Raw genomic sequence first — 6,000 nt, 5'->3', positions numbered from 1 at the left:
GGGACGACAAATTTCATATTGCTATGCTTGAGTAGACGGGATTCTGGTTGAGAGTTTACCACGAGTGATGCGAGAATTATTTAATAACCAAGACCGGTTAAGCAAGACTTTTCAAGACCTCGTGATGCAATGCAACTCTCGGTGAAGGACGGTTGATCGGCTCCCTGGAGAAACCAGTGGATGACCCGGTATGCTGGAGATGGCCATGACATCTTGCGGAAAGCTTCACCCAGGCTCAAAGAGACGGACAGATATTTTCAAGACCCAAGGCTTACCTGCACAGCCACAAGTCATTATCGGCCCTGGCTTGGTTGGACAATGCGGCGACTCTGAACAGGCGGTGCTAGCAGATGTAGAAGAACGATAGGATTTGATGGGCACCGACAGGGATTCAGAGGGACCCGTTGAAAGACCATGTTTTGATCATCCGGTCTTCAAACACCCTGAAGTGCGAGGACATACACGGAGGTGATCAAATCTTGTGGGGAACGTGTGCAAAACTCTGCGGAGTATTCAAAACCTAATCGATTAGCCGTGTCCACGGTCATGGACAACTTGAGCCAAAGGAACTGAAGTTATCTGAAATTCCCAACACAAATAATAATATTGATGTGGGTATTATTGACAACATGGGTACGAGAATTGGTTGGTGGAACCATCTCGTTAACAACCAACAATGTAGTAACATTTTGCTTTTAGCCCTCTCTTGATGTAGGAGAAAACTTGCTTTTCGCTAAAAATTTATATCCCCACCTGCCATATATGCATATAGTATAGATGATATTTTACCCCTCTCATATGTGACTTGCCGGCATATTCAATATGCTGACCTACACGGCTGCAACGTCTTATGTTGCAGATATTTTTCTTCGACGAGTAAGAGTACGATTCAGGGTTATGGTCTACACTCAACTTGCCGTTGGTGTTTATTGGGACTCCACTCCCTTGATTGCTTCCGTTGAGATATTTAAGGTATATATCAGTTTTACGCTATTTACATGTGATTGCACTTTGATATATACATTGATGTACTGTGTGTGCCAGCATACTGATCCAGGGATGGCACAGATACACAGAGGCTTGACTCGTTTTGAGTCGGGTCGCTACATGCACCTGCCACCTTTTAAAGATGTATGATGGCTATATTCTCTGACTTTTGTGAAAAGATTGTTGAGGTTTTCATGGACGACTTCTCTGTTTACGGGTCTTCTTTTGATGATTGCCTCATCAACCTTGATCGAGTCTTGCAGAGATGTAAAGACACCAATCTTGTCTTGAATTGGTAGAAGTGCCACTTTATGTTTAATGAAGGCATCGTCTTAGGACATAAAATTTCTGAAAGAGGTATTGAAGTCGATAAGGCTAAGGTTGATGCAATCGAGAAAATGCCATACCCCACAGATATCAAAGGTATAAGAAGTTTCCTTGGTCATGCTGGTTTCTATAGAAGGTTCATTAAAGACTTCTTTAAGATTTTTAGGCCTCTTACCAATCTCTTGCAAAAGGATATTCCTTTTGTATTTGACGATGATTGTGAGGAAGCCTTCGAAATACTTAAGAGGGCTTTGATAACTGCACCTATTGTTCAACCACCTGATTGGAACTTACCTTTTGAAATCATGTGTGATGCTAGAGATTATGTTGTTGGTATTGTTCTAGGGCAAAGAATCGATAAGAAGTTGAATGTTATTCACAACGCTAGTAAAACTCTAGACATTTCCCAGAGAAACTATGCTACTACGGAGAAGGAGTTTTTAGCAGTCGTGTTTGCATGTGAAAAGTTCAGGTCTTACATAGTTGATTCCAAGGTCACTATTCACACTGATCATGCTGCTATTAAGTACCTCATGGAGAAGAAAGACAATAAACCTAGACTTATCAGATGGGTTCTCTTGCTACAAAAATTTGATTTGCATATGGTCGATAGAAAGGGTGCTGATAACCCACTAGCAGATAACTTGTCTAGGTTGGAGAACATTCTTGATGACCCACAACCTATTGATGATAGCTTTCCTGATGAGCAATTGAATGTTATCAATGCTTCACGTAGTGCATCGTGGTATGCTGATTATATAAACTATATCGTTGTCAAATATATACCACCGAGTTTCACCTACCAGCAAAAGAAGAAATTCTTCTTTGACTTGAAATATTACTTTTTAGATGATCCTCACCTTTATAAGGAAAGACTAGATGGTGTTATTAGACGTTGTGTACCTGAACATGAACAGGGACAGATCCTACAAAAGTGTCACTCCGAGGACTACGGAGGACACCATGCGGGAGAAGAATTGCACACAAGGTATTGCAATCAGGTTTCTATTGTCCCACTCTCTTCAAGGATGTCCGTAAGTTTGTCTTGTCTTGTGACGAATGTGAAAGAATAGGTAATATCTGCAAACGTCAAGAAATGCCGATGAACTATTCACTTATCATTGAACCATTTTATGTTTGGGGCTTTGATTATATGGGACCTTTTCCAAAATCCAACGGGTATACGCACATCTTAGTTGCTGTCGATTACGTCACTAAGTGGGTAGAAGCTGTCCCCACTAGTAGTGCTGATCACAACACTTCTATCAGGATGCTTAAAGAAGTTATCTTCTCTAGATTTGGAGTCCCTAGATATCTAATGACCGACGGTGGTTCACACTTCATTCATGGTGCTTTCCGTAAAACGCTTGCTAAGTACGATGTCAACCATAGAATTGTGTCTCCCTATCACCCTCAATCCAGTGGTCAAGTAGACCTAAGTAATAGAGAAATTAAACTGATTCTGTAAAAGACTATCAACAGGTCTAGAAAGAATTGGTCTAAGAAGATCGATGCTGCACTGTGGCTTATAGAACTGCCTATAAGAATCCCATGGGCATGTCTCCATACAAAATGGTGTACGGTAAAGCATTTCATTTACCTCTTGATCTAGAGCATAAAGCTTATTGGGCAATCAAAGAGCTCAACTTTGATTTCAAACTTGCCGGTGAGAAGAGGTTATTTGATATTAGCTCGCTTGATGAGTGGAGAACTCAGGCATATGATAATGCCAAGCTGTTCAAAGAGAAGGTTAAGAGGTGGCATGATAAGAGGATACAAAAGCGTGAGTTCAATGTAGCTGATTATGTCTTGCTATATAATTCTCGTTTAAGATTCTTTGCAGGCAAGCTTCTCTCTAAATGGGAAGGTCCCTATGTTGTTGAGGAAGTATATCGTTCCGGTGCTATCAAGATCAACAACACGGAAGGTAATTGTCTGAGAGTCGTAAATAGGCAGAGAATCAAGCATTATATCTCAGGTACTCCCATAAATGTTGAAAGCAATATTATCAATACCATAACTTCGGAAGAATACCTAAGGGATATTTATCAGCCTGTTTCAGACTCCGAAAACGAAGAGGTATGTTATTCGGTAAGAAAACAGTGTCCAAAACTTTTGTAGTAGGAAATTTTCTCCGTTTTGGAATATTTGAAAAAATACAAAAATTGGAAGTAGTCCGGAAAGTGCTCGAGGAGGCGACAAGGCTCCACGGTGCGGGCCCACCCCTTGGCCACGCCGTGAGGGCTTGTGGCCACCTCATGCGCCTCCTGCACTCCGTTTTCGTGCGGGGTACTCCTTCTGGTCTGAAAAAAATCATTATATATACTCTCGTTTGGTCTGACCCCTGCATCACGCATATTTCCTCTGTTTTTCGTTTCGAGCCTGTTTTCTGCCGCAGATCTAAGTCAAGATGTCGTCCCAGAAATCTGTGGGGGAGAACAACCTCCGTCAAATCTATGAAGAAGTTCATGCTGATCTGAAAAGGATGGAGGTCATGGAGGCTAAGGAAAGGCTACATAAAGAAACCAAGGGCAAAGCTAATGAGAGGGATCAGTCATGGGACGAAGTGCAATCTGTGCTCAACAAGGAAGAAGTTGAAGAAGTGGATTTACTCCAACCCTACCTCCACCTACTGTCTCCATCTTTGATTGAACTCTTGATGTTTTGTGAAACAACTCGTGCTCGCAATACTTGTCTCACTCGTGAAGTTTTTTTGCTCGAAAAACATATTGCACATCTCCAAGGTATAAATCAAAGATTAATGGCCCTCTTGGAGTCAAAGATTGCAACAACTCCTCCACCTTCACCATCAAAGGAAGACAACTGAGCATTGGTTTAAGGGCTTTGCCTCTTGCCATATAATAAAGAGTGTCTTAGTTTAAGGGCTTTGCCTCTTGCCATGATCAAAAGAGTGAGAATAGAACAAAAGCATGAAAGATCATGTAATGATCCTATGGGAAGTGATGGCTTCACATATAAAAAGAATAAGGATTGAAACTTGTTGAGGGTAGGCAAACGTAGACCTTGGTCATTGTTGCATTTAATAGGAAGTGATAAAGAAGGAGAGATTCACATATAAATATATCATCTCTCACATCATCTATGATTGTGAACACTCACTAAACTATTACATGGCTAGAAGTAGATGTTGGACAAGGAAGACAACATAATAAATTGTGTTTGCTTGGCTCTGAACAATGTTATATGATTAGAGATCCCTTAGCATGTGACGATTGCTTCCACCTCATATTAGCCAAACCTCCCGTTCCAAGTAGAGATACTACTTGTGCATCCATTAACCTTCAAACCAGTTTTGCCATGAGTGTCCACCATACCTACCTATGGATTGAATAAGATCCCTCAAGTAAGTTGTCATCGGTGCAAGCAATAAAAAATGCTCTCTAATATGTATGATCTATTAGTGTGTGGAAAATAAGCTTTATATGAACCTGTGATGAGGAAGACATAAAAGCGACAGACTGAATAATAAAGTTCTTTATCAAAGGAGGCAATATAAAGTGACGTTCCTCCGCACTAAGAGGACATGCATGTGCTACTGCAACAAAAGACCTTCCAACGGCGCCAGAAATAGGAGTGTTGCTTGATACTCCTCAGCAACGGCACCAGGAATCCTTCAGATGCGGCTACGCCCTAAGGGACTTCCTAGGCAAGTATGCAAAGGATTTCCCCCGTGGCCTTGGAGCCTTGCGTTGGTATTCCCTCGAAGAGGAAAGGGTGATGTAGCGTAGCGGTGGTAAGTACTACCCTCAGTTTGAGAACCAAGGTATCAATCTAGTGGAGGAGTATCTCAACATCCTGCACAAACACAAAAACTTGCTCTCAACGCTATGAAGGGGTTGTCAATCCCTTATAGATTGTTTGCCAAGTGAGAACTGAAAGCAACAAAGTAACAAAGCAAAGTAAAAGCGGAGGTGTAAATGATGGTTGTGAATAGACCCGGGGGCTGTAGTGTTTACTAGTGGCTTGTCTCATGAAAGCAAATAGACGGTGGGTAAACAAATTTCTGTCGAGCAATTGATACAATTGTGCAAAGTCGTGACGATATCTATGCAATGATTGTTCCTATAGGCATCACGTCTGAAACAAGTAGACCGATACTTTCTGCATCTACTACTATTACTCCACACGTCGACCGCTATCCAGCATACATCTAATGTGTTAAGTCCATAAGAACAGAGTAACGCCTTAAGCAAGATGACATGATGTAGAGGGATAATCTCAAACCAATGATAAAACCCCATCTTTTTACCCTTGATGGCAACTACTTGATGTGTGCCTTGCTGCCCCTACTATCACTGGGAAAGGTCACCACATGGCAGAACCCAAAACCAAGCACTTCTCCCATTGCAAGAATCATAGATCTAGTTGGCCAAACAAAACTTAAGACTCGGAGAGAATTACAAGGATATCAAATCATGCATATAAGAAGTCAACAAAGACTCAAATATATATCATAGATAATCTGATCACAAATCCACAATTCATCGGATCTCGACAAACACACCGCCAAAGAAGATTACATCGGATAGATCTCCATGAAGATCACGGAGAACTTTGTATTGAAGATTCAAGAGAGAGAAGAAGCCATCTAGCTACTAACTACGGACCCGTAGGTCTGAAGTGAACTACTCACGAGTCATTGGAGGGGCGATGATGATGATGAGG

The sequence above is a fragment of the Hordeum vulgare genome, chromosome 7H (genome assembly GCF_904849725.1).
Source record: "Hordeum vulgare subsp. vulgare chromosome 7H, MorexV3_pseudomolecules_assembly, whole genome shotgun sequence".
Taxonomy (NCBI): Eukaryota; Viridiplantae; Streptophyta; class Magnoliopsida; order Poales; family Poaceae; genus Hordeum; species Hordeum vulgare.
The sequence above is the reverse complement of the archived record's forward strand: the minus strand, read 5'-3'. Positions refer to the sequence as shown.